At 34.0% G+C, this 27549-nt stretch overlaps 1 protein-coding gene across 3 annotated transcripts in view; it reads right to left on the bottom strand.

Annotated features, from left to right (window-relative positions):
* The window catches only part of LOC132700815 (neurotrimin), a 314147-nt gene that overhangs the window by 265647 nt on the left and 20951 nt on the right, over positions 1 to 27549 (bottom strand). Inside the window, exon 2 of one of the 3 annotated variants that reach the window (XM_060668378.1) lies at positions 1134 to 1188. The exons of the other annotated variants lie outside the window; for them this stretch is intronic. The gene's annotated coding sequence lies outside the window, so the exon portion shown is untranslated. The remainder of the gene's footprint in view (positions 1 to 1133; positions 1189 to 27549) is intronic. 3 annotated transcript variants of the gene reach the window in all.

Here is a 27549-nt window from a genome sequence, read left to right as displayed (position 1 = left end):
AAATTCTTCAGAGGTTTACCAATGCTGCGATCTGCGTAGTATGTTCTGCAGGTACAGCCGCTCTACAAGTTACAAAACCACTAAGTTATTCTTTTTAGTATGTACTTTAAAAAATATATTGATATATATTTTTTTGGTAATTAATATTGTTTTAGTGTATTGCTGGAACATTTTAATAGATTTTTTTTTCAATTTGATTTATACTAGTCCAATAAAGGAGCTAATGCGTAAGGCAAAAGTAAAAATAATAAAAGCTGGTTAACTTTGCAGCAGTATCTGTACGATATTAGGGACATGATATGTCCCGAGATTTGTCCTACAGGTGAAGCAATAAATATACGTGCAATTTTGTTAACAAAATGAGACAAACACCTTTTGGCAATGGTAGGTGGAAAGATAGGTTTCTTAATATTTTAAAAAGTATTGTTTACTTCACTTAATTTTAGTATATTATGCAACACGTTTGATCAATGCCATTTTACTCACAAACATACCATCGGCGTTTAAAATCAACCTAAAATATCCATGAACATCTGCTAACCCGTTGCTAAAGTATCTACCGAAAATGCCCGAAGTGGCAGGCGATCGTGGTTAACGGAGCTGACGTTTTAAAAGTGATATTACCACACGCTTGATCCGTGCATGATTAGGTTTTTGGAGAAGAGAACAGAAAAAATGATTTTTGGCATTATTTTTAGTATTTATTTTTCAATAAAATAAACACTTCTGGAATTAGTGAAATGTCTATAGACAGTTAGGAATGGGTCATTTCTCAACTACCATTCTACGGTTCCACGTCGACGACGATGCAAGAAATCATTTGTTAATAAAGAATTTGGAAAAACAATTTTCTCCTTGCAATATTCATATTTTTTGATACTTATTTTGAATATAAAGTCAAATTTTCTCAAATCATAAAAATTGAATGAATTTTGACTCGCAAGCACCGTCAAATATTAGTACCGTTCAATTTTTTGCCCAAAGAAAATTCCTTCAAATAAAATTTATCAGCTTATATTTAAAAGTTTTGATAAAACCCCCTCCAGCACTAACTATCAACAAAAATTGTCCGACATTTTGCATAATACGATCTTAGAGATAACAATTCAATCTTTATTACACATTACCCAGACCTTTCCTCTGCGTCAATATTCTGTCCCCTCCGTCGGGAAGTTGTCGGAAAGTTATCTGAAAGCCAAAGTTGCGGATGAGAACAAAGTTTTTAAGGACGAGGCGTAGGTTGACACAAATACAAATGTTTACCATAGTAAATGACTATCGAAGGACTTATTAGCGATTTCAACAGTTGAATTAGATTTTCCACGCGCTCGAAGCATAGCATTAACCAGCAACGCATAATGAAATATTTGCGGGAAACTTATGGCGCATGTCGAGATTGCAGCGAGCAGTAAATTCCTGCGTCGCGTCAATTGGATGGCGCAACTTGGGATATCAGTCAGCCGATGCGTGAATTAGTTAGCTTAGAAATGCATTTTACACATAATGTAATAGACGCTGGACTTGCGTAGAGGTAAAGTCATGAATATATGGTAGGCCGTGAAGCGCCGAACTTGACAACGTTCTGTGTGGTTCGTGGTTTTAAGGTTATGTTCAGTTCAGTTATTATGTCAATCGTTTGACGTTTCAACATTATTTTTACTTTTACCAAATTTATGTTTTGCATATAGGTGTCAGGGAAAAGATCAGAATGAGTAAACATCTCTTTCGTATAAAAAGTTTTCTTTTTTGTATTAATAAAATGTCCTAAATATACCTCAAATTATACAAGTGCAATAAATCATGAATCGCACATTTTCTTTGCCAAAATAAAACTATATTAGACAACAGGAGATCGGTTAAGTATATAGGGACAATTTTGTTACCTCTATCAGCTTAAAAGTTTCCGAAAAACGCTTTAAAAAATCTGAGATAATGACAGTCGATATCTATAAAAACGAGGAAGAGTATTTGGGAGAATTTTCACTTAAGACGCCGAGATTGCGTGAAGATGCAATGCCCCACATTTATCCTAATTAACCCAAATACTTATTAACACCTTAAACAACTTCTAGGATTGACGCAGAGGCAAGAAGAAACAAAAATGGAATTTCTAGGTCAAAGAACAAAAAGTGTACTTATTTGGTTAAATCTGCGTGTTGGCGACTTAGACAATGATAAAAATGTGTTCTGAGAATTTATTTGATGACACAACTAGACAATATTTTTGCTAGATGCAATTTTATGAATATATTCAAAAAGCTATAGAGTATGTGACTCAGGATTCTGCGAATTTAATGTTTTAGCAGTTGACACCCGACCAGTTGCACAAAAAGTACAGCATGGCAACTATTCTGTTTTCATTAATAGATTGCCAGTCTTCATAAAATTTTCATACAGGTTTCCCCTATTTTCTTGGAACACACATTTAAAAAAAAATCCCGTGCTCCTGTGATTCATCGTCGGTATGTCGGCAGAGAACTGCTGGACCACTTGCATTGAAGTGTGCAGTGTTGTTTTTTGTAACTTCACGGCTGGTCGCAGATAATATAGGCGGGTTTGGTAGAGGAGCATAGTTTAATTTTTACAACTGTTTCTGTCTTACAATAATTTATCACGAATTGTAGCGCACTAAAGGTAATGCTATCATTACCAATTTTCAGACTACTTAACTTAATTAACTATTGGCGTAGTCAAATGTGGAAAACCATTTAAGTAATAAATTAAACAACTCTTTTAACAAAAAAAATTAATTCTAAATATCAAGATTGCCATGATAACTTATATTGTGTTTACCTGAGAAAACACCATACATGATGCTTGAACGTTTACTGTTTTAAATTGTTTAAATTTACCTAACATTATTGCATTAAATATATCTCATTTGCATACTATACTTTTTCTACTAATGTTAGTTTTTGCGTAAATTTTTGCAAAACAGGAATTCATTCACTGACATGACCGCCAGAATTGACCAACGTCAAAAAAAGCGTGGGAAATATCTCCGCAAACATCCGATTGCTCTCAAATCCTGGCGGTAAAATCCCGGAAATGTCCGAAGTGGCTCGGATTCGTGGGAAACGAAACAACTGACGTGGTAAAGTGACGCTTCCCGCACGCTAGATCGGTGGGTAATTAGGTATTTTACAGACGGGAGTAGAAAAACACTTTTTTTGCACTTGTTGCATAATATACTATTAAAGAAACAAAGTTAATTAAAAAGCTTTATGTCTTTTTTGAGTTACTTACCCACATTTATTTCCGAAAATGTTTGCACCGCTTGCTTTGCAGAGATAGAGGAAAATGCATTAAGCAAAGACTATTTTAATTTGCCTCCGTTATAAAACCGCTTCTTTCACTGTAACTATGGTTAGAAAATTTAAGGCCCATGAGGAAACCTTTTGGCTGTTGCTTCTACATTGATATTGAAAAAAAGAAACAGAAATAGAACATCTCCTTTTCAGTGTGCCTAGCCCGTCAGCTAAAAAGGCTCGGACGGTTAGATTTGTTTGCTGGTGACTATAAATAATTCTGTTTTAACGTCCGGCTTGTTTAAAGTTTCCTTGCTACGTTACAGTTTTCCCTCAAACTTTACTCATTATTCCGGAATGTGTCCCACTTTCTGAAAACTCGTTATCGACTCGTTTCGGTTTGGGAGATTTCACTTTCCGTTTTCGTCAAAAACAATAAATGCCAGTTTTGGTTAGCTTTCGCCAATTTGAATCAGCCCTTAGAATTGAAATGTACAATTTTTCCTGATTCATCCCAATCGGATCTGATTGATCAGCAAAAATGAAGCTTGACATCATGGTTCGATTATTATCGTCCTCAAGAAATTAAAGATGGTCGAATCAAACTTTATAGTGCATAAAAAACTGTCGAAAACGAAAAAGAGGAATCAGTATCAGATGAAGTACAAATACAAGTATGTACCAGAAAAGCAATCTTCAAAATATGCTGGAACACCAAAGTTACAAAAAATAAAACAATAAGCCACAAAAAGTCCGATATTTCAATGATAAAAAGGTTAATAATTTCATCGTCCATCTAGACTCCGTCCCGAAAAGAACGTGCATTGAAAAGAAGCAAGAGAAGATAAATAACACAAGTATATCATAATCAACTCAGAGATGTCAATGAAGTCGCTTGGTTATATCAGTGACGGTTACATTCTCAGTGAATATCGAAACTCATCCAGGAATAATTATCACCAAACGAAATATCCGCTGCCCAGAATGCTACGATTCATGAACAATGCAAACTGATGCGGAGTGGTTTTAGAAAATTTTAAAAAGAGATTCAAAGTCTGAAAAGGAGAAACTACGTTCAGGTAGTGAAGTTTATGTAGGTAGGTAGTGTAGCACAAGCAGCTCTTATCCCATATCTCCCCAGCCTCGTCAATAAGTTTTGATCAACAGTGTCAAATAATTTTGAAAAATCAGTATGGGGCTCACGGTTCATCTCAAAATTGTATTCATAACGACCTTTCAAATACTGTCGATACAACACTGACCAACCTTTTCCCCTCCATGTGGGATAGTTACTTTTTTTTAATAAAAATAGAGCACCAAACATTGACATTAGTAGGGGAGTTTAGCTTCAAAGTCGTCGAAACCTACGCTATATAGATGACAAGAGGCACTAAAATCTATTTAGATCTTGTTAGTAATTATAATAATAATAATAAATACATTTATTGCTTTGCCTAATATACATATTATTACACTACAAAATATTAGATGGTACCACTTTAAGGCAAACAAAGACCTAATAAAACGCAGACATCCATCAAATCCAAACACTGTTCAAGCCACAATTTAATGTAAACCGAATTACCTTAAGAACAAGAAAAAAATTAGAATCAAATAAACAAAATAAAATGTGTTATAGAGAGTTTAGAATGCAGAAATTATTTTTTTTAAGTTTTGGTTCATATTCATAATCAAAAAGACTTAAATTATTTACTGTATGTGCCATTCTATAAGAAAATGATATTTTAAACATTTCTTTTCGATGTTGTGGTATTCTCAATATAATTTTTTTTCTTAGATTTAACTCATGAACATTAAAAAAGATGTTCGGGAGATGTATACTTAATTAATTAAATTAATTAAAATAACATTGTGAAACCTAAACCTATTGCAAATGGTAAGCCAACCCGAAACAGCTAAGTATGGAGAAATAGGATCCCGTCGGCGAACTCCATAAACAAGCCGCAAATATGAATTTTGTATTTTCTGGATACGATATTGGTCGGCAGCGTCCAGGCAAGTTGCGTACACACCACCGCAATGATTGAACTGCGACAAAACGATGGATTCACAAAGCAGTTTCTTTGTATACTTTGTATTCTTATCAAACATGCAACAAGTTTTTGTCAAAAATTTTTGATATTCTATCGGTGAAATTCTCGGGCCAAGGGCCTCAGAAGTGCTCAGAACAGTGGGTACCCTGTTTCCGTTGTATGTTACGTAGTTTTTAAACTTATGGTAAAGTGTGTCTTAAAGTATATCGTATTGACCTTTGACAGTCCCTCCTGAAAGAAGTAATTACGACCTTCATGCCAACCAATATGTAAAGGATTCATTAAACAAGCTTTTAAACAAGCCTCACCTACTTAAAAAACGCCAAAGTAGTGAACAAGATAAGAGGGAAAATATTTTATCTTTATCTAAACCAGATTGTTCCTCCTTTGGATTAACTCCAAGGGGAGCTAAAAGGAGATGAAAGCAATATAATTATTAGTCGTGCCCACATTGATACTTATTTGCAAAATATGAATCGCACAGATTCCTCACTTGGAGATTTAATTTCCCATAGGATATAAAAAGTTGAGATTCGAAGATAGGTGTTTAATTTCCACCATAGAGTATTCAAAGGCTGAGTTTATTGCTCTAAAAATTGTCAGATATAGGTACTTTTAAATAAAGGAAAAGGCATAACAAAAATTCACTCTGGATCAGAAGAGGGATTTATTCCAAACCATTGCTATTGTTTGCAAATAACATTAAAGACTCCATCTTGGACTACTATGAAAGTACAAATGCGGAACTTTTTGAAATTTGGTTTCCAAATTCCCTTTTGAAAAATTTTTGTTTCAGTATTATCATAATGGATAACCTAAGTTATTATAGCCGGCTGCTACGAAAAGCACCAATATTTGTTATAAAATGATAATAATTTCGAATCCAGTTATAAGAAAAGGCAACGGTCAGTGTTATATTTATATGCTATCGGTAAACTATATTGCCAACTTCATACAGTTGGCTACCAAAATCTAACAGGGTTTATAATAATTTTTACTGGATTATGATTCAAACGAGGGGATAATACCTTTTTCAGTTTTACCATATAAGTTGAGTGGCCAATAAAGTTATAGTTTGGGTTAGTTTGGAGGACTACGCACCAGGTCATGTATAATAAATAATAGTTAAGAATGTAATTACAAATAAAATAGAAAAAAATACAAGTATTACGACAAGTGCCAGCGCACTCCGAGTACATTATGGGAAAACGCAAAAATATGTTGCATTTATTGGTCCAAAACATGTATGAAATAAAAAATAATATACCCTCTGAGAGCTGAAAAAGGCGCTACAACACATTTTAAAAATTGAAGATTGCATACAAAATAACAAAGAACCCACTGTAACTAATCTTAATGACGACTATGAGAGTCAAACATCATTAGATTTCGAAGAAAAATGTATTTATTTGTCTACTTATAGATTGATTGATTGATTAATTTCAATTAGTGCTAATGTAATTTTATTGCACCTAAATAAATATAATATAATATTTTTTTAAAACACTTTAAAAGTTCGTCGCTGATGCTCTCTTCTACAAAACCGACTGATTAGGAGATTCGGTAGCTTCCTAATTATTATTTACTCGATTCCCAAGTGCAGTTTTCTTGTATCGGGGTTTCTCAACCATACAATAAAAAATGAACCCAAAAACAAGTGCCCACGTCAATTGGGGAAATTTCGATTGGCGGTATTGGCTTTTTTTTCATCTATCAAACGTTTGGCCAGCACCCTAGATCTGCGCGATTTTATTTGCGGTCTTAAAGACAAGATTTAGCGCGAAAGCAATCGGCCTATCTTTGATAAAGGAAGATTTAGGACCCTCTTTTCGGTAAATTGACGTTTGAATTCCCCGTTACCCTAAGTCCCCTGTCGGTAATTTCGTTGTCATTATTCAAACGATTCTCCAACAACGGAATTCGGCCTTATCGGGTATTTATATGAACGTCATCATTGTTTTGCCAATTAGTGTTGTTGGAAGCCGTCCGGGAAGTGGAATAATTCATAATCAGTATAATAATACTCTACGCTGCATCCCAAATTTGCTGTCCTTTTTAAGGCATCTTGGGAACCATTAAAGGTATACCTACCTAACTTGGCTATTATTGGATGGTTTTATATGATAAATTTAATGACCCATTCAATAGAACAGAGAAGGAAATCGTTATTATAATTCGAATAATGAAAGGAACATTATACAACATACAACAAATAAATATGTATCAATAGAAATCATTATGCAGACCGTCCTACTATCGATTGAACATTAGACATTGTGGGAAAACGAGACATCAATATGATGAAGACGAGGCTGAAAATTTGGAGACGTAGATTTTGATGGTTGCGTCGAAAAATGGAATCAATTTTAATTTTTCAAAGGAAGGACTAGTTCTATGTAGAATGATAACTTCTTTTTTTTTCAAATTATTATCAATTATTCTGATAGATAATTAAAAAAATTATATTATTTAATGACAACTAATTAAACTTGATTAGAAGCGCTTTTAATTTAAATGGCATTGTATTATACCCAAGTGGTAAGGTTGTCGAAACAAAAGCAGTTTTCTAACAGAATCGAATCATTCCCATGAAGATTATTCGCATGAATTTCTTATTATTATTTATTACTTATAGATAGTGTGGACAAAATGCGAACATTTTCATTCATGGTTCTAGCAAATGTAGTCAAAAGCTATAAACCGAATTAAAGCTAATACTACATTTGGGTAAACAACAAACAACAAAACAACAAACACAAATTACAGCGCCTGTATAAAAATAATGGTAATATGTATTTGATTTTCGTCCCTGAACTCCTTTTTATATTCTGTCTACCCTTATATGTCTTTTTCAGTCTCCATAGTTTACTAGTCTAAATCGGAACTACCAAGAGATCAATGGGAACGAGACTTAAGGAGCATAAAGCAAGCTGCAGGCTAGGACAGACAGAGAAGTCTGCAGTAGCTGAACACGCACTGGGCAGCGGGGAATACAGGATACATTTTGAGAGCTGCAAGTTACTAGCATCGGTCAACGGCTATCACAACAGACTAGCCAGGGAAGCCATTGAGATACAAAAACACCCACACAATTTCAACAGAAAGGAGGAGACCCTTAGACTCAACCAAATCTGGAACCCGATCCTTAGGAACGCCCGAGCAGTACCGATCGATATCCCGAGACCAACCGAAGCGGAACAAGCCCCACCCACCACCAATCGGCATAAATACAACCTGCGCAGGAGAAATCGTCAGTCTACGTCCAACATCGGAGATGGAAGGACCTCTGAAGAAGCTCGGCACTCGTGCTAGCGAAACGTTAGGAAGTAATTCCAACCGACGACGGCCTTTAAACCCGAATCAAGATAATAGCTTAATAAATACTGATGTAGCAACGTCTTTATAATATTTTATGAATAATAAATTTTCTATTTTCGATTATCGAGAAATCTGTATAGAGAAATACATAAAATCGTTAATCACCTGGATTGGACGAAATAACGGCTGAAACAATCAATGAAAGAGCTGCAGAGATCACACCAATGTTGGCTTATTTAATAATTTTAGTTTTTTAGTTGGTTTTTTTCCTGATGTCCTAAATTTGGGTGCGATTAGACCGTTATTCAGAGCAGATCAAAAAATAGAAATAGGCAACTATAGACCAATTTCACTTATTTGGAATGGTGGGAATTCTTTTAAAAAAACGATTAAAGAAAAACTGGTGGGATTTCTAGATAAGCACACAATTATATCAAAAATACAGTTCGGTTTCCAGAAACACAAATCCACAAAAGATGCACTACTTAATCTGATTTTGCACATTTATCCTTTATACTGAAATACTTGTTTGGCTTCAACAACACCCAATACAAGCGACTGCATGTATTCGACGCTGAATTATAGCCATTTAGCCGCTTTAAAATAAAGTGGTTAATAAAGGTGTAATTATCATTATAATGCAATAGATACCAAGAAAGCTTCCTTGAGCGTTTTCGTTGATCTTAGGAAAGCCTTCGATTCAGTATGTCATGCCAAATGAATCAAAAAAACTCGAAAAAAATCTCATTAACATATGTATTATTTTATTATATACGTTAATTTTGAGGATTAAACTTTATTATTATTATTATTAGAACTATTTTATATTAATAGATGGGTGAACAAGTGTTAAACAACAACATTCAAACGTTCAACATTTAAAAAGCGTGTGTTTTTTATATTTTCCTATTGTCCTATGTCCTAATTTTAAGATGGCGGCTATACATCTCAAGTTAATAAATTAACTACCGCACATTAATGTTTATGGCGTCTCACCAAAAAAACTTTTTATTATTTCTGATTCTGTTTTGGAATAGTTACGTTGAAGCGCCAATCAAATGGGTTAAAAGGGTAGTTCGAGAAAATCGGCGCACGTTATCGTACATTCGACCATGTTTTGTCATTGGAGATACCCATTACAAGAATTTGCACTCTCATGACGCATTACAGCACCAACAGCAACAAGCCGTAAATAGGAGGCCGCAAAATAAAATTTTGATGAAAATTAACTGCTGGTTAGACGGGTCATATTTCCCTGGTGCTTAATTTATGTATTCCCGTCGAAATAAAGCATCGTACCTCTATGATCCTAAAATTCGAACTATTGCAAGCGTTCTTTAATTTTAACACAACTGCAAAATTAGTTTACGTCATTTCCCGAAATCAGATATATTTCTACGATGCTAATTTGTTGTTTTTTTTTCAGTTTTTCCAGCCTTTCCATTGATAGCATTTTTTAAAACGTTTTTGAATGATGTTTCTTATCCTTTCCAATCACAGTCATAGACTGACGGCAGATCGGTAGTAGCAAGTAGCAATCCCTAATAGCGAATTTTAAGAATGTTCTAAGAATTTATATGCACAAATAACGATCTAAGAGGCATTCTGCTGTTTTTCGAGATATTTTAGATATTAAAAAAATAAACCAAATAAACCAAGGTAAAGGTTATTTTTTATGAAAAAACTTCCAACATTTAAATTTTAACATTTTTGTGCATTTTTTGAAAAAGTGAGCATCCTTTTACACGTATTTTGAGTTTTATTATTTTTATTTCGTCTAAAATGATGGTTCAACTTTTGTTAATAGTTAAGCCATTTGACTGACAGATTTATTTGACACAAGCGGAGCACAGCGGAGCGAGTGTTTAATAAACGAGTGGCTTCAAAAGTTCACCGAACGTGTTGCATACTATACTTTTTCTTCGACCGTTAGTTTTTGGGTACATTTTCGCAAAACAACCCGAATACATTCACTGACATAACCGTCAGAATTGGCAAACGTCAAAATTCAAGGCGTGGGAAATATCTCCGAAAACATCCGATTGCTCCCAATCGCGTGCGGTAAAATCCCGGAAATGTCCGAAGTGGCTCGGATCTGTGGGAAACGAAACTGACGTCATAAAGTGACGCTTCCCGTATGCTAGATCGGTGAGTAATTACTTACGTATTTTACAGACGGGAGTAGAAAAAATATATTTTTCTAATTTATAATGTAGATACTTATCATCATATTCATCTCATTTTTGCAAAACAATGGAGCTTCGTGATTTTTCCCGTAGACTTTTCAAATAGTAGGTAAAATTATTATTATTCGGAGAAATAAAAATACTTTTAAGACCTTTATGAAATCCAGAACATGCATGAATCAAACAACACAACATGAAGTGATCCGAAGCCCGGATTGTCCACAAGGAATCCCATTCTAAAAAGTGCAAGTTTAATAGCTACAATTTGGCAATCCTTAAAAGAGCACACCAATGTTGGCGTCCTAGCGAAACAACTTCACGCTTGACTGGAGCCATCTCCGTCCCGAGTGAACGCATTTAGTCGTAGCCTTAGAATTAAAATTAGTGTAAACAAAAAATAACCACAATGGACAATCTCCTAATATTTCTTATGGATTAAACGGAATTCAAAAGTTTACTAAAAGTTACTCCAAGCAGCAATAGTTAATTTGTTCTTATAACAACTATGAGTAACTCTGCTGACAAACACATAGAAATTATTGCTTTGGGTCAAGGTACGATACCACAGTTAAAGTTTTCGGCTAATGAACCGCAGCTATATTAACCGCTTGATGCATCTCTACCAACTTTACTCCAAGCCGCACTCGCAAAATTGCCTCGAATTATGGATGTATTTGGTTTGATTTCGCGAATACTTTATTCACTATAACACACCAACTATGCGAATATCTTTTTGAGTTCAAGGGGTATCATTTAGAAAAAATATTATCTGTGCTCATTTGAGTCCAATGTGAATCAATAAAACTTGACTGACATGTGTCACTAAATGGTATTCTAACTGAGTGCTCAGTTAATGAATAACGATGTCAGTAAGGTGCTTAGAGAATTCAGGCTTATTGACACGCCCCGGAGCAATCCCGGCGCTGGCGTGTTGGGTTGGCTGGCTGTTTGTGGGAATTTCAGAATCTTAGAAGTTCGAAGTTCTCAAGTAAATGAAGTAAAGCAAAAGGCAGTCAATAAGTAATCCAATAGTAATTAGAATGTAAGTTGAATCATTTAATGACGAAATCTTTGCGTTTAAAATGTCATTTAAAACTTCTGGAGTAATTTTGCATTTTATTTGTAAATAATATTTATAAATAATATTTACATATCCTCTTACATTTTATAGGAGTCACATTCCTACCCGAATTTAAGCCGCAGAAAGCGACTAAAATCTTGTACAGAAATATGGCAGGATAGTACACTAATATCGAAGATTAGCTTAAAATAAAAGTATTATATTTAAAAAAGAAGAATTCACACCACAATTAGTTTTAGAACAGGTATTAATAGAGATTCGCGTGCCGAGTATATATATATATATATATATATATATATATATATATATATATATATATATATATATATATATATATATATCTGGTTTTCTTTACAGAATTCAATGCGAGTGGTGTTTAAAAATAGCTTTAAAATATCTTAAGTTAGGATAGCTTAACTCAAATATATTAATTACTCTTAGGATTTTTACATAATAGGAATCGGTTTTAACTTAATTGCAGTCAGAGGTATGGGTGAGTCACATAAAACCAAAAAAAAGTTGAGTCTGTTGAGTGTCATTTTTCAGTTTACTTGAATGGTTAAATTGAAATATGATCTATCAATATTCTCTAATCACAGACACTGGAGAAGTATTCAAGTAGTTTGAGGTACTTCAATAAGAAAACTGTTAAGTGTTGAACAGCGCTTCTATTTTGCTTGTTTATTGATTTGCCCAGAGACAGAAACCATAGTGACCGCCGTCTGACGTATGAGTGAATACGTCTGTCTTTCTTCCGAATAAATTTGTATTTTTTTTTAGTATAAATAGTTAAAAATATACCGACCACTTCGCATTAATTCGCCAAGAGTATTGAGCCAACAAAAACAGTTGCATTTTTAAAACTTTTGGTTTGTTCAGCATGAATAACCGCCGCATTTCATAAACTACCATTTACATGCTGTTGTTTTTGACCATTTTCTTTACAAGTTATTCCTCGAAACAGTTTAGACGGCATCTGTCGTAGTTTGGTTGAATATTATAAAGAACTTTTCTCCATTTATCGCTGCCTGCCAACAAAACTAATGCGTAGACAAACCGAAACTACATAATGCTTAAAGAAGCTACGCAGTTAGAGCCAATCAAAATTAGGCAATTTATTTGGTCGTGTCCCACTTTATGTGCTTTCAGTTTATTTCAAAAACAGTAAAACTTGACTATGGGATACACAAAATACATTCAATATTTTTTGAAAAATTCAAAAACGGAATAATATGAATATGAAATTATGTATTTATAGTAAGCAGTTCATTTGAGCCTGATGCTCCCATCGATTGAGGGATGCTCATGTTTTCCCATAACAGATCGGCGGTCCAGGTGAGACCCCTGTACATAAACATCTTTGCAAATTTACTAAGAATTTATCAATAATAAATTTAAATTTGATATTTTTGTGAATCCCCTTCAACTTTAATCACTTTTAAGGAAGGTACGAATTAAACTGTCTATTATTAAACTCGGCGTGCGATGACCACGAATAAAGAATTCAGCAATAGTGTTAATATTTTAGTGCCATTTACTGCAGTCATATAATTATAGTAAATACTGATATTGTGCATGTATTATCTATTGATGATATGCGACCCAAATAGACGGATGCGGTGTGTGCCGACAAAATTTGTTATTTATTTTTCTGCAATGTTGTACAGGGTTGTTCATCTTGAGTAGCCCATCAGAAGTGCTGGAAAACCAAGAAAGGAAATTATTCAAACTTGGTACACGGCCATAACGGGTGATAAACTATGCTTTTAAAATATTGTCACTAGTGCAGCGTTGCCAGATTTACCTGAAACTAAGGCCAATATTGGAATTTCAAGTGTAATACCCATTATATTCGTCCATTTTTGGATTCTAATTAAAATTCTTGATATTTTGCATGTGGCACTTCCTTTACCTATTTTCAACTGTTTTCGATGTATTTCCAGTTGAAGAGTGGCCGTTCTCCAACTTTGACAGGTCATAAAGTTTCATCTTGGTTTTTCATAAGCTATCAAAATTCAATGTCAATATTTGACGTATCCTGTCAAAATTTAGAACTCCTATTAAATTTTTAATTGGCGTCAATATCTCGAAAACAGTTGAAATTAGATATAGGAAGCATAAGAGCAGTATTTTTTCATTCTTGAATAGTCGAAAAAATTATTTTGATTTTACTACTACGATATGTCATATCAAATGAAGCATTTTCAGCGTCTTGGCAAATTACTTTTCTAATTTTAAATTTGATTTGGTTCATGAAAATATGAATGCTGCATTTATTTCGATAGGTAATAATAATATTGTCTTTTAATAATCTCTACAGTTTCTTAAATTAGTCTATATTCTATAGGCTTAAAGTTAACTTACAACAAAAAAAAAACATCGTTGCCAAAAAATTCCTCCCTGGGGATGCTCAAGGAAATATCCCTTTCTGAATATGGTTTTTACAAAAGATTCATAATAACCCAAATTGTGAAAATTGAATTAAATGGTAAGAGCAACCACATATAAGTAGTGCTGGAATATTTAATAGGCATAATTAATAGGGAAGATGGGGTTTCCTGTCGCTTGTTTGATGCTACACTCTGCAAAAAAGTATGGTATAATACATTTTTCATGCCTTAGCAATTTAGATGTTTGAGGATTGTATACACATCAAACAGTTTTTGCCAATTTCTGAAGGATCGTACTCAAATAAACTAGGTAAAATGATAAAAATTATTATAAAACCAAATGCAAAACCAAAAGCAAAATTTATTTTTTAAATAATTAATAATAAAAATAAGTTTAAATAAAGTATTTGCTTGTCTGACTCTAATTGTTGTCGTCTCAATTAGTCTTCGTATATAAAAACCATAAAGATTCGCAATTCGCATTTTTGACTTACTGCAATTCAATTTAATACTTCTAATCTAAACTCTTCTAGGTATTCAAATTCAATACTTGTCACTTGGGGTCTTGCACCATTATTCATTAAGATACCCATCTCCAATATATGGCTCGAATGGTACAAACTATGTCTTTAAAATGTCTGTTATACACCTGTCAGCAGTCTATTTACTACAGCTAATTCTGTGCTGTCCTTGAATGAAGTGTCTCCCCCAATCACGTTCTCGAAAATTGGAGTCATATTTCGTCGCAATATCATTCACCATCTCGTCCTCAAACTGCAGTAAGCAATAAGACTAAACCTGGAATCGTTCCTAAACAAAATATGAGCTCAGTAATTAATGGTCCAATGCACATGTTCCCTGGCAAATCTCAAAATCTAACGTTTTAAGTTTCACCCTCTATCTCAAAATTGAAGCGAATTAAAATTAGCACGGTATTGTAATAACCGCATAACGAGGATTCTTTGCATTTACAACCAAAATTGAACACACTATAAAATGTATCCCAAATTAACTGTCCTTCATAGGGTATTTTGACAACCGTTAAAGAAACACATTTTAAACTTCGATACTATGGGACTTGCGCTTGGGCTTTTTACACATTTGGATGTTTTCACAACAAGAAGTTACAGAGTCATTTCCAGCTAAAGGCATTTTTCAGGATACCCTGTATGTCAACAGCTTTTGATGATTTGAACTGAGGCGGCTTTTGCTTGATGAAAATCCATTTATCATAATAAATAAGAACTAAAAATTCAGATTTTCAAGAAATTATATATTTTAAAATGACAATTGTTTCGACAACACCGTGTCTTTATCAAATTAAAGCAAATCACATTTGACAAAGACACGGTGTTGTCGAAACAATTGTAATGTCAAAATATATAATTTCGTGAAAATCTGAACTTTTAGTTCTTATTTATTTTGAACTTTTGATGACTACCAGCCTTTTGTAAATGTTTTTATGTAAAATTCATCGGTGCATTGGTGTGCACAAAAAAACTTCGAGTTTGCTGTTCCTGTGCTCAACAATATTTTTTTAAATTGTATTCTTGTATTTTACATATTTTAAATTTATATATTTTTCTCTTTTCAGTATACCGCAATAGTTATTTTTTAATTTGGACAAATTTAAATCAAATAAAAAAACTTTCCTTATTTGCAAAAGAGCACTGAAATTTTTTATAGCTTTTATTTTGCATGTACGAAAACTATGAATAGAAAGGATCATCAAAACGTTTTCGTCAAATTAGATGTACATCCAAACTTTCGCCTTTGCAGTTAACGCGATTGAAACTCATAAACACGGAGATAAGTTTCGACCTGATACTACAGGTCACATAAATTCTATAACGCAGGCAGTAAGTTATTATCTGTTTGCAAACAGCATGTCAGGTAGGTTATTAGTAGCGAACTCTGCCACATCCATTAGGATATGGAGCTCCGTTAAATATGCGTTTAAATAAGCTGGTCGCAGTAATCTAACAGGCTAGATAAGTTGTTGAATCCGAATTCGCTACCGCCTTAAACCACAGTATTACATGTTAGTAATTAACTAACAAGTTCAACAGCTTTTTCCAGATTTTATATAAGTTTATAAACTTTGCGACCTAGCACAGCATAGCGACAATGAAATTGATGTAACTAAAACAGCAGCATTGTTAAACAAGAGGTCCGAATTTCGTCTAAAACTAAAAAAAAATGCTTGACAAAAATAATATGTATTCCATTACACATATGGAAATGTTTGGATGTTTGTGCGGTTGTTGGTAGGCCGGAAGGTTTTATTATCGGAAATAAATTTATTAATACTATTCTGTATCATTTGATGATAATGAGACGAAATCTGAGTTTTTGGGAACACCTCTAGTGAAGGCCAAAATATCCTGTAACATTAACAAAAAATTCAGTAATGTTCTGTAAATTTGCTATATTTTTTATTGAAAACATGTTCTTAAATTTTGAGAGGTTTATAATGGATTAAGGTGTCAGTAGCAGTGGATAAACGGACTAACGTAACATAACATGTTTATCTAGTAGAAAACGTAGTTTTTCCTTAGATTCCTTTGTACTTGACACCTTATTTTAAGGTGTGGTAACTGTTTTTTATTGAAATAATGTTCTAGTTTTTTTATACTTTAAAAGGACTACTAATTTTTTCGATTTGCTGCGTGGTTGTGTGTCATATTAATTTAACATGGATTTGATTTGGTTGTGTTCAAATCACTTTTTTCAAACATTCCTAACTTATCCCATTGTGTCTGTTATGCGCCCCTGTCTTAACGACCATTACACCAGAACACTTCGCTCGATCCCTTAGAAGAGCCCTGCACTCTCCTGGAAGTACAGTGCCTCTTTTATGGGGAGCTTGTATAGTTCGTCGGGCTCAATCAATTGAGATCCTAGTACCCTATTTTTTGATAAGATCGAGTACTGTTCAAATCTATTTAAATCCACAATATTGTTCTGTTTCTCAAAAAGTGCATGAAATGTTGGGCTAATATCATTCTAACACCAAAACGTGCATAGTAATTTGCATAACTTGCTTGGCTTATCGATATATTCCCATTCAAAATGAGAATTTACTAGGTACTCAATTTCAAAAAGGATAAATTCAAAACTCTGCGACACCCCAATTAGCATTTTCGGATAAGCAGCGCTGTTTCAGTTATTTTTCGCATTCGTCCGAACATTTGTCGAAAAGAAACGAGAAGCGAATGAAATTTATATCACAACGTCATAGGGCGATAAATGTTGGACGATACATGACGTGCGAGTGGTATTTTTGTTGACTTCTCTCGGGAACATGCCAGGCTCTGGCTGTGAAACACCACCGTCCATAAAATATAAATAACAACGTTGATAGTGGTAAATAATATAAAATTTGTGTCAGCGTGGAAAATACAGCTACGTAAACTACTTCTGAGTGACGTGGTGTCAGGGCATACGTGTGTTATTCAGCAGAAACCCCGTAAGGAAATTGCACGCAAACGTTGCTTGAATATATTTTTCTGGACAAGCAAATTTTTGTTATCCATTTAGAAACAACTGTACTATGCGATAAATACCTGCTAATCAAAGCCCTATTTTGTTTTGTATATATTAACAAATTGAATAGTTTTCTATAATTATAAATTCATATTATTGATAAAAATGTTTAATAAAAGTACATTGAATACACAGAGAAAAGGTACAAGCCTAACCAAGTATAGCAAATTAATGATATTCTACTGAACTATATCAGGGGAGTTAATGGACTCTAGAACTAGCGATTTACCAATTAGGGGGAAATTCTTGAGTTGTGTTGATTATGCCTTTAATATCCTATATTGATGGACATGGAAAAATTACTAGACAGAGTTGTTCGGTGTTTGAAACCAAAATATTGTGAAATAAAATAGACAAGCTAGTGAATTCTTTGCATAATTTAGTACATCTTGTTCTTAATTTAATTTTCTCATTTTGGTGTCATTTAAAATAATAATTACCCTGTTTGTTTGTGTTTCTATTTGAGAAGGAAAATTTTTAAACTTTTAAAATAATATAGATAATTGAGCAACAAATTTTGGACAGCCTGTATACTATAAATCCTACCAGTCTACCACATTAGCATTATCCGTAGTTACAAATATTGCTACATCATCCATAATTTACGGCTTTGCAGGTGAAAATCGAAGGGTGTCAAATCAGGTGATCCAATTGTTGAGTTCCACTAACTTCTTCGACATTATTAAAATCAATCTGTCAAAAACAAAGCTAACTGAAGAGAACCTCTTTTTTATTTTTATTGTACTTAAGGAAAACACGTCCTCATTGCAGGAGTAGATTTGTGTGATAACTACATATTAGTCAAATCAGATAGACAAGTACAACAAAAAACTTAGCAATGTTTTAAATATTCAAAAATAAAGCTCTGCGCAAGAGAATGAAAAGTGTACTAACGCGTTTTGAATTAGCGGTTGGATTTGCATTGTAAATTTATGCCAAATTGTATTAAATTTCCATGTGACTTGATTGACTAGATTTTGATTGATTGGTAAATTTTTAAAAATTATCATTATAAATTTCGAAAGTATTATTAATACATTGGAGAAAACAGGACGAAAAACATCTAGGCTGAAAGAATATAAAAGAAACTTAAAACTAGGACATATAAATTCATCAGCAGCAATTCCCAAGGTTCCTAACTCCCTACCATAGTATTTGTGCCAAGTTTAAGAGGCACTATTTTGCTCTTGCAAATAATTTTCGAACCATCATTTTGTTCCTCTGAACGAGATGGTGGTTTTCCTAAATTAAAGCAGCTCCTCTAGCAAAATTTTTAAATTCATCTGACGGAAAACGAATTGGCGCTGCCCACCTTTTTATAGATGACGTCAATATGAAGCATACTGTAGCAGGAATTTCTCTGTTATGATTTTCTGTTTAGTCCGATCCAATCGCTGCCGTGCCCAGCTTCCTGCTACACAGTCGTGCGTACCACATGATAAATATTAACCAATTGCAAGACACAGAATCGCGTACGTTTCAAGGCCAGTACGGTTTGAAGTTGCTGCATTTGACATTGAGGTAATTGCTAGTGGAGAGATTCGAAATGTATATGATAAAGAAAAGATGCTAACGCCTAATGCTAAATAACGCAAAGTAACTGCTAATCTTACTTCAGAGGGACTTAATTTTCTCATGCATCTCATTAAATAAAGCGCGGCCCATTCTAAAGTTATTACAATACCTAATCGGGTCGCTCTCTTCTGCCTTACTGTTTTCCTACAAAAAAACATTATTTGTTCCGCGTTGCTCTTTTGTGTGGGTTTTGTGCAATACATAGTTCGTTTGACAGACGCAATAACCGTCTGTTTGAACAAGAAGTAATTAGAATAGATATTTTCGACCAAAATATTATGAGATTCTGAGGTTAGATACCCCCAACGCAGTTGTAAGCTCACTGACCCATGGACAATTTTTCTCTTTATAGTTGGCGGTGGGAACCATAATTTACCGATAACCCATAAAGACTAAAAACGGCTAGTACGATCGTCATGTAATCTTTCAGGTACTACTGTTTTTTAGAGATAATAATTAACTAAATTCATTGGCGGCAAGAGTATAGATTCATAGGTAGTAACTAAATAAGTTTTTGGTATTTCACTTTTTTACTGGATTTATTGAGAGTAACAATATACACTGCACAATATACAATATGCACTGGCGGGAGCTGAGCGGCCAGTTATCCTGATTTTGGTTTCGTTCGGGCAAGTTCGGTCGACACAGTTGTCGGACTGTGTGAGCCTCGCGTAATCTTACAATATGAATTTAGTTGCTTACTTAGTTACATAGCAGTTAATTAAAACTTCGAAACTATTGGGGAAACTGACGAATTAAGATGAATTTATAAAACCACCTAAAGATATGTACATCTATGGGGGATTTTCGGGTTTTGAGAAGTTTGTTGAGTCTCTTGTCAAGTACATAAAATTAATGATGAATCGAAATATTTTTGACAGCTATTATTTTCCTGTGATTTGAGGAAATGGTCCTAAGAAACGCCCAAGCTATGGTTGGGATACGTTGATAATGCATTCATATTCTCGAATGGAAACAGTGAAGAACTCAACGATTTTCTGTGCCACTTAAATTAACTGCGGAGAAAAAAGAAAATGGAAGGCTCAACTTCCTGGATGTTACGGCCCACAAAGGCGATCGCGGCATTCTGACTTTATACTGAAAACTCAAACGCACCTCAGTTATTAACCACTACAATATCACAAACAGTTAGAGCCCTGGTGGGCAGTGTTCTGGTCTTATGTAGTTCAGAGCAAACGGTACAGTCAGAAATTAAATATATCGTGGATGACTTTCACATTAAGGGATATCCATCAAACCACCATTCCTTACATCAAATGTCTCAACAAAAAGATACAAAACGAGAGGTAAACTTTCCGTCTTAAACATCACCTCTGGCTTGGATAATGTCGTCTCAGAAACCACCTCACAAAGACCAACTCAGTCGGCCAGAAGGACACGAAGATCGGTGTATTTGAGATACCTGGCGAATGAGGTAGCTCTTATCTGAACAAGACAAAGAAACAAGGAATACAATGCGAAGGCAAACGGTGTGGCCGACTGAATGTAGCATCAGGTGGACAGAAGCTGGTTTTTTCGGTACACACTGTAGGAGGGAAAAATTGAAAGAAGCACTTTACTTGGGAATTGTTATATATTACAGTTCATAAGCATAAAGAACATATTATATGATTTCACTATAGACCACTGGAAATACTTTATTTGACGTTGACAATGGAAGTCCAAAAGATCTCGTTTCATCAACATTTGTCAAGATCTAGCACCGCATACCTAAAATTGTTCCTTATGAAAGTTCACTTTTGCGGTTGTCTACGTAACAATTTTATTGTACTCAATGATTTTCGATTTTATCTGGAAAAAGGTCTACAACCGCTGTCCTAAATAAATGTTCCACCTAATCTACCCCATCAACCGTTTGTCGAAACTCAAAAGTTTATCGCGTCCCGGAATCGATTTTGGAGGTCCATTTAAAATTATAATATCTCGTTAGGGAACTCGAATTTGCAAGGCTTATTTGAATTTGTTTAAGTGTGAAATTGCTTGTGACTTATCTGCAGAAGTCATTTTAACGGCTTTACCCAGATTTAATGCTAGACATGTGGTCAAACACCTCTATAGTGTCTAAGGGCGACTTTAAGTGGCGCCAAACCTAAGTTAGGTTAACAGAAGAAAATTTAAATCTGAAATAAATTTCGTTAGAAGAGTTTGTTTAAAATAAACCTTTTTTTGTTACATATTACAAAATGAGGATTACACCAATAGAGCCGTTTGCTTGTCCCGGCAATATTATTTTGTCAGACTGTAATAGTATATTAGGCAAAAAGTGTGGTAAACGGCATTTGAGTCACGAGTTTTTGGGTGTATTTTTGCGAAACAACATGAATACATTCATTCACTGATATGATCGTCAGAATATTTATATATTAATACAGGATTAATAAAACAAGTTCATTTTTTTGCAAACTACATTTTATTAGTGATTGCATTATTCAAATCATATTCAAAAAAGAGAAAAGGAATCGGTATGGCGGTTTGTATCTAGACCCTATTTTAATAAAACTGTCATCCGCTTTGAAAAACTCACTTAGTAATGTAATAAACGCAATATACGAGATCGTAAAGCTACTCGGGGCGTGTTAAATTATACTCTGCGAGTCCTGAAATCGCGCTACATTGCCAAGAAGAAGGCGGATGCACTAAACAAAAATATCCGAGAACTTATTGAACAAATATTTGGCACCACGTTAAGCGGATTTAAATAGACTAGCAACAAAAATTCAATCAAATTTGTGATCGTCGGCTACGTAACTGAGTCACAATCATTTCATTCAAGTCTCCTGTTTTAGAACTGTTTTGGTATATTTTTCAAAGCGGTAAAACTAGTTTTAAGCGATTCCATTCTTAATAATCGACTTATTATCAATTGAAATTATAAACTAAACCTAAAAGATGGAAATGGGATGCGAAAGAGTAGAGTTATTTCAAGGTGCATGTTCTTTCCAAGATGTATTTGGGCTTTTTTAGCAATATTCATAATAATTAATGATTATATAAACCAAAACAAGAAGCATGAAATTCAGCTGATAATTTTTTCAATTGCTCATGTCGGTTTTAAATATTCCTACTGAACAGCAACAATCTAAATTACTGTTTTGAAATAATTGTACGTAGTTTGGGCATGAAGAGGACATGAACGGTTACAAAATCGATTAATACAAATTTAATTAAGATTGTTATAAGTATATAAAAAGAGTAGGAATTTCAAATATTACAAAAAGTAAATAAATTGATAGTGTTACAATACGTTTTAAATTATTAATTTTTCAAGTAAAACAAATTTTCCTAAAAGCGATGAAGCTATATATCATTAAAAAAGATTATTTGATATGTGTACTTTACTTTCAATGTGATCACTCAAATATTTTTGGATAGGAAAGACTGCATCAAACCTGACATACTCAATTTATTATAAAAATGGATTTTTAGGATAAGCTGGGATATACTAGGATACTATCTATACTGGGTTATTTACGATACGTGGCAAGGAATATTGTGGCCAAAACACAAAGTTGATAACTTTGTCTTACTGAGTCTTACTTTTGGAATGTGTAATATTGTAGAAAATAGATTCGAGATACTTGTTACTGTTTAAAGCTACAATTGTAGATTTGGCCTGCTGTTATCTATAGAAATTTTTAATGAAAGAAGCACATACGAATTATTATGACATTATATTGAGTGTAGAAAACAAGGGAACAAAAACAGACAAAACTACCAAGAATAGATCTGAACATATTTTAAATGGATTACGTGGTGGGTCATATTCAAATGCAATAAAAAGTGCTTAGTAAGTTAGAGAACGGGTAATACATTTTCAGTTTACAGTGAAGAACTCAAGAACTTTGGACTTAATTCGTTTAATAAATTGATATTTACTTATCTCATTTTGTTTTGTTATCGGGCGTCTTCCCTTATCCGCAATTTTAACTGTCAAAAACTGTTAATAAAATCGCCACCTCAATACTACAACTATTCACACTTTATTGTTATAGTATATTATGCAACAAGTGCGGTAAACGGCATTTGACTCACGAGTTCTTAATAAACGAGTGATTTTTTACCGAACGTGTTGCATACTATACTTTTCCTACGACCATTAGTTTTTGGGTATATTTTCGCAAAACAACACGTATACATTCACTGACATAACCGTCAGAATTGGCAAACGTCAAAATTCAAGGCGTGGGAAATATCTCCGAAAACATCCGATTGCTCCCAATCGCGTGCGGTAAAATCCCGGAAATGTCCGAAGTGGCTCGGATCTGTGGGAAACGAAACTGACGTCATAAAGTGACGCTTCCCGTATGCTAGATCGGTGAGTAATTACTTTAGGCATTTAGACAAGGGACAAATGACTAGAAATACAAATCAATCAATTATATGTTACCAAAGATCTATTCTACGTCTGCAATTCGTTTATCACTACCAAAAAAAGTATCTTGAGTTTTGCTATTATTAAGAAGGTGAAAGTACTGGGATTTTATTGTAAATAGTGTTTTGAAATCTTGGTCTCGGTATTGGAACTGACGTATTTGTAAAAGTTTTAAAAGTTTGTTATGGCGTTCGCTCTTCTTGCTAAAATTGAGAGCCTTAAATTCACACCACAAGTTTCCTTAAACTCCTTGATAAACGCAACAAGTTTTTCATTAATACCGATATCATGAACTAAATAACGCTTATCCCTTTTCCTCCTTGCGCTACACTACGGACTATATTCTTTCAATCTCTTGGCGACAGTGCCTTTTGCACACGTTTTAATTTCCTACTTATGTCCATGTAGAATCACATTATAATTTCTTGTATTAATTGTATACGCCTAGCTGCCGTAAAGTTATTTAGATTTTGACCAACACATCTATCACCAAAAACGGTTACTTCCCAAGATACCGGCAAAGATTCAATATTTATTAACGGCAAACTTACGTACCTCGATTTCCTTGAGACCACATTGAAGCAATCACCTTCTCCAGTTACCACTTTCCACACTGCATTCCTAGTGTATTAATCTGCTTTTTTACATTTTCAATAGTTTCCTTAGTTTAGCGGGGAATTTCAAACCCCCTTCTTATTTTGTCCGAATCCGAATATTCACATCGAACTAAATGCATCTATTAATACAGTATCTGAGGCGCAGATACCGTTTAATTACTGATGCTCTCAGAAGGTCAGGATATTCATCAGTATTTTGGCTCCGTCTAAATACTTTCAGGACCTCAAAAGTATTATTAGTATATTCATAATGCATCAGGATTTACCCATACACTGTCAGTAATATTGTCAGTATTTCGAAATACTTGACTAATTAAAAATGATTAAATCATATCAAAATTATTGTGCGAAATGCGTTGGTAAACACTATCGCTTTTGTCCAAATAACTATTCAATGTGGCTATAAAGTTTTTAGCAGTCTAGTAAAATAATATTCTCCATTTTCCATAGAGAAAAACGTATCAGAAATTTTGCGATGTTTAACCAATTCAAGCTCGATTTTGAACTGCTCGAAGTTATTCGAGACGAAATCGTTTTGTAGAATTGTCGGTAGTTATAAAGCAATAATATAATTTCGCCTTCGGCATCAAACTATATTAAAATAAAGCTCGAAATTGTTATTTGAAAACAACTGAGTTAGAGTTTTTTCGATCAGCCTGAACGAAAATTATATTTTATTGCAATTCGCTTTTGTGTGTTCTTTTGCTTCCCATTTTTATTTTTTAATGACGATTAAACATCGAGCACTTTAATTTGCTATCCGCAAATACTGCAGCCCTTTTATTGATCGGGAATATTATTGGCGTCTGTCTGCGAAGGGGTTTAAAAAAGATAAATGCCGCAGAGAGCGGAGAGAATTAAAATGTAGTTTAAGTTCTGGACACGAAAGCGAATTTCTATCTGAGTAAGTGGTACTTGTCGTCAAGTGACCTATAAAAATAATAAAAGTTAATCCATTATGTATAATCTTCAAATCAAGCACATGTGTGCCACACGAGTGTGTGAAAAATTACATTTTGCCTGCAATTCTACATTCAGTGTGTATATACATTTTTTAGAGGCAATTTGTGAAAGCAAAGTGGTGCAAACATAGTTTTATAATAATGTAATAACACCTGTTAAAGTTTAGCAATCTTTGTGTGCATCTTGTAAGTTTTTATAATTTTCCCTTTTTTTTCTTATTATAATTATCGCTATTATAGTTATTTGGCGTTACATTTAAATTGTAGGTAATTTTGTTATACACACAAAAAAGTTGGGTTTTATGGTTTCTTTCGATTCAATGCGTTGGTACCACTAGTTTTTAGTGCGTTTTTAATATGTCGTACGGAACGGTTGTCGCTGCAAAATATTATGTTGCTCTATCGTTATCGTTCCTGTGGATATTCTTCGAGCCCAGCATTGGATGACCATTAAGCAAATACCCTACCACATATAGGTTAAGTCGCGTTAATTTTGGAGTATATAGACTGTTCCTGCTTTCCTCATATAGTTCCGCTTTACGAATCAAATCGAGTGAGAGTCGTTAACAATACCTTCAAGTTCAGCGAATTTAAAAACTTTATGTAGAAATTTTACATAGTTTATCATAATGTTTATGTGCCTTTTTTGCCAAATATTGTTACAGCAATAATTTTTTGTACAATCCGAATTGCTCTTTTAATATTGGCTACGCAATTCTCATGTTCTCATTATAAGTAATTTATAAAATAAAATGTCCTTCACTAATTTAATAAGACAAATAACCAAGATATATAATATAAAAATATAAATATAAAATTCAGTGTTTCATCAAAAGTATCAGTAGGCGCTGGCATGAACTCTTAATTCACCGGTAAGTAGAAAGATAAGTAGAAACTTGACTTGATCGCATCCATTATAAGGTAATCTCACCTTCGCCATAAAGTTTATGGGGTAATAAAAGAAATATATACAGCCGAGATTCTTCCCGTAAGGTTTACTGTTTATATGTATGTATATGTGTCCTAGGGTTATCGCACTCATAGTCATCCCCACAAGCGTTAAAGATATAAAAGATATGCATACCGGAAATTGGGATTTCAAGTCTTTGATAGCACTAAACCGCACGAAGTGCAATCCAACAATACCAGTGAAATGCAATGTTAAATAAACACGCTTTTATCTCATTAAATCATGGTGACTTCTTCTTTTTGTGTGCATTGTCTTCGCAGGACGTTACTATCAACGATATCCCACTTGGATATTTTAAACTTCCATTGTCTTAATGTTTCAACTTCTTCAGTCTTCTTCACGTGAATACTAAATAAGCTTTATCATTACCAGTTAGAGAAAATATTCTTAAGTTAACTATGCGTGACCGAGGTAGGGGCGACCATGTCTATAGTTTCCAAAGGGCTTACAAAAACACCTAGGATTCTGTGCTTCCGACGATTTTTGCTTCCGGCTACCTCCACCACGTTTCTCCGCACTTCTAAATGACTTGTTGCTGGCCTCCAAAGTAACTCATATATACAGTTCTTCTGTTCCTCTGGAACGCAGATTTTGTCTTCTTATCTAGGTGGCTCCTTAGACAATTTTTCAAGCTGAGGGTAGTGTTTAATTAATAATAGTGTTTAATCTTAATTATTCTTAATGCCTTAACCTTTGATGTTGGACGTAGGTTGGTTATCTTTTTCTGCAGGTCTTACTCGCCTTGTTTGGTTGCTGCGTCCTTCAGAACTCTATCTACAAGCTTTGAAGGATATCTCTTCATCTCGAAGTCGTCATCAAAGTCGAACAGGAAAGGGGCCATTTTCTTCTTTCTCTATGGTAAATTTAATTGATTGTTGACGTAGAATAGAAAATATTACAGTTTTTCATTGTTGCCATTCCAGATTATGCATCATCAGTGCAGCTTCCAGTGCAATAATCCCTTCGGCAGTCATCCTCCTGGCTGAACAAATGATATTTTTCTTGGAAGTAAGAGTTATTCAGGCGGCATTCCAGCAGGTACATTTAAGCTTTTTTGGATATTTTGGATATCCTAACAGACAGGCTTTTGCTATTTTGTTCTTAATAATTCTTAGAGCTCAGTTTACTGGTTCGTTTGGTTAAAGTTTCCTTGTAAAATCTCACCAACTGATTATCGATATCTTATGTTGTTTACTGCTTTTCGAAGCA

Source organism: Cylas formicarius, unplaced genomic scaffold, assembly GCF_029955315.1.
Source record: "Cylas formicarius isolate icCylForm1 unplaced genomic scaffold, icCylForm1.1 PGA_scaffold_10__41_contigs__length_53128322, whole genome shotgun sequence".
NCBI classification, from domain to species: Eukaryota; Metazoa; Arthropoda; class Insecta; order Coleoptera; family Brentidae; genus Cylas; species Cylas formicarius.
The sequence above is the reverse complement of the archived record's forward strand: the minus strand, read 5'-3'. Positions and strand labels throughout refer to the sequence as shown.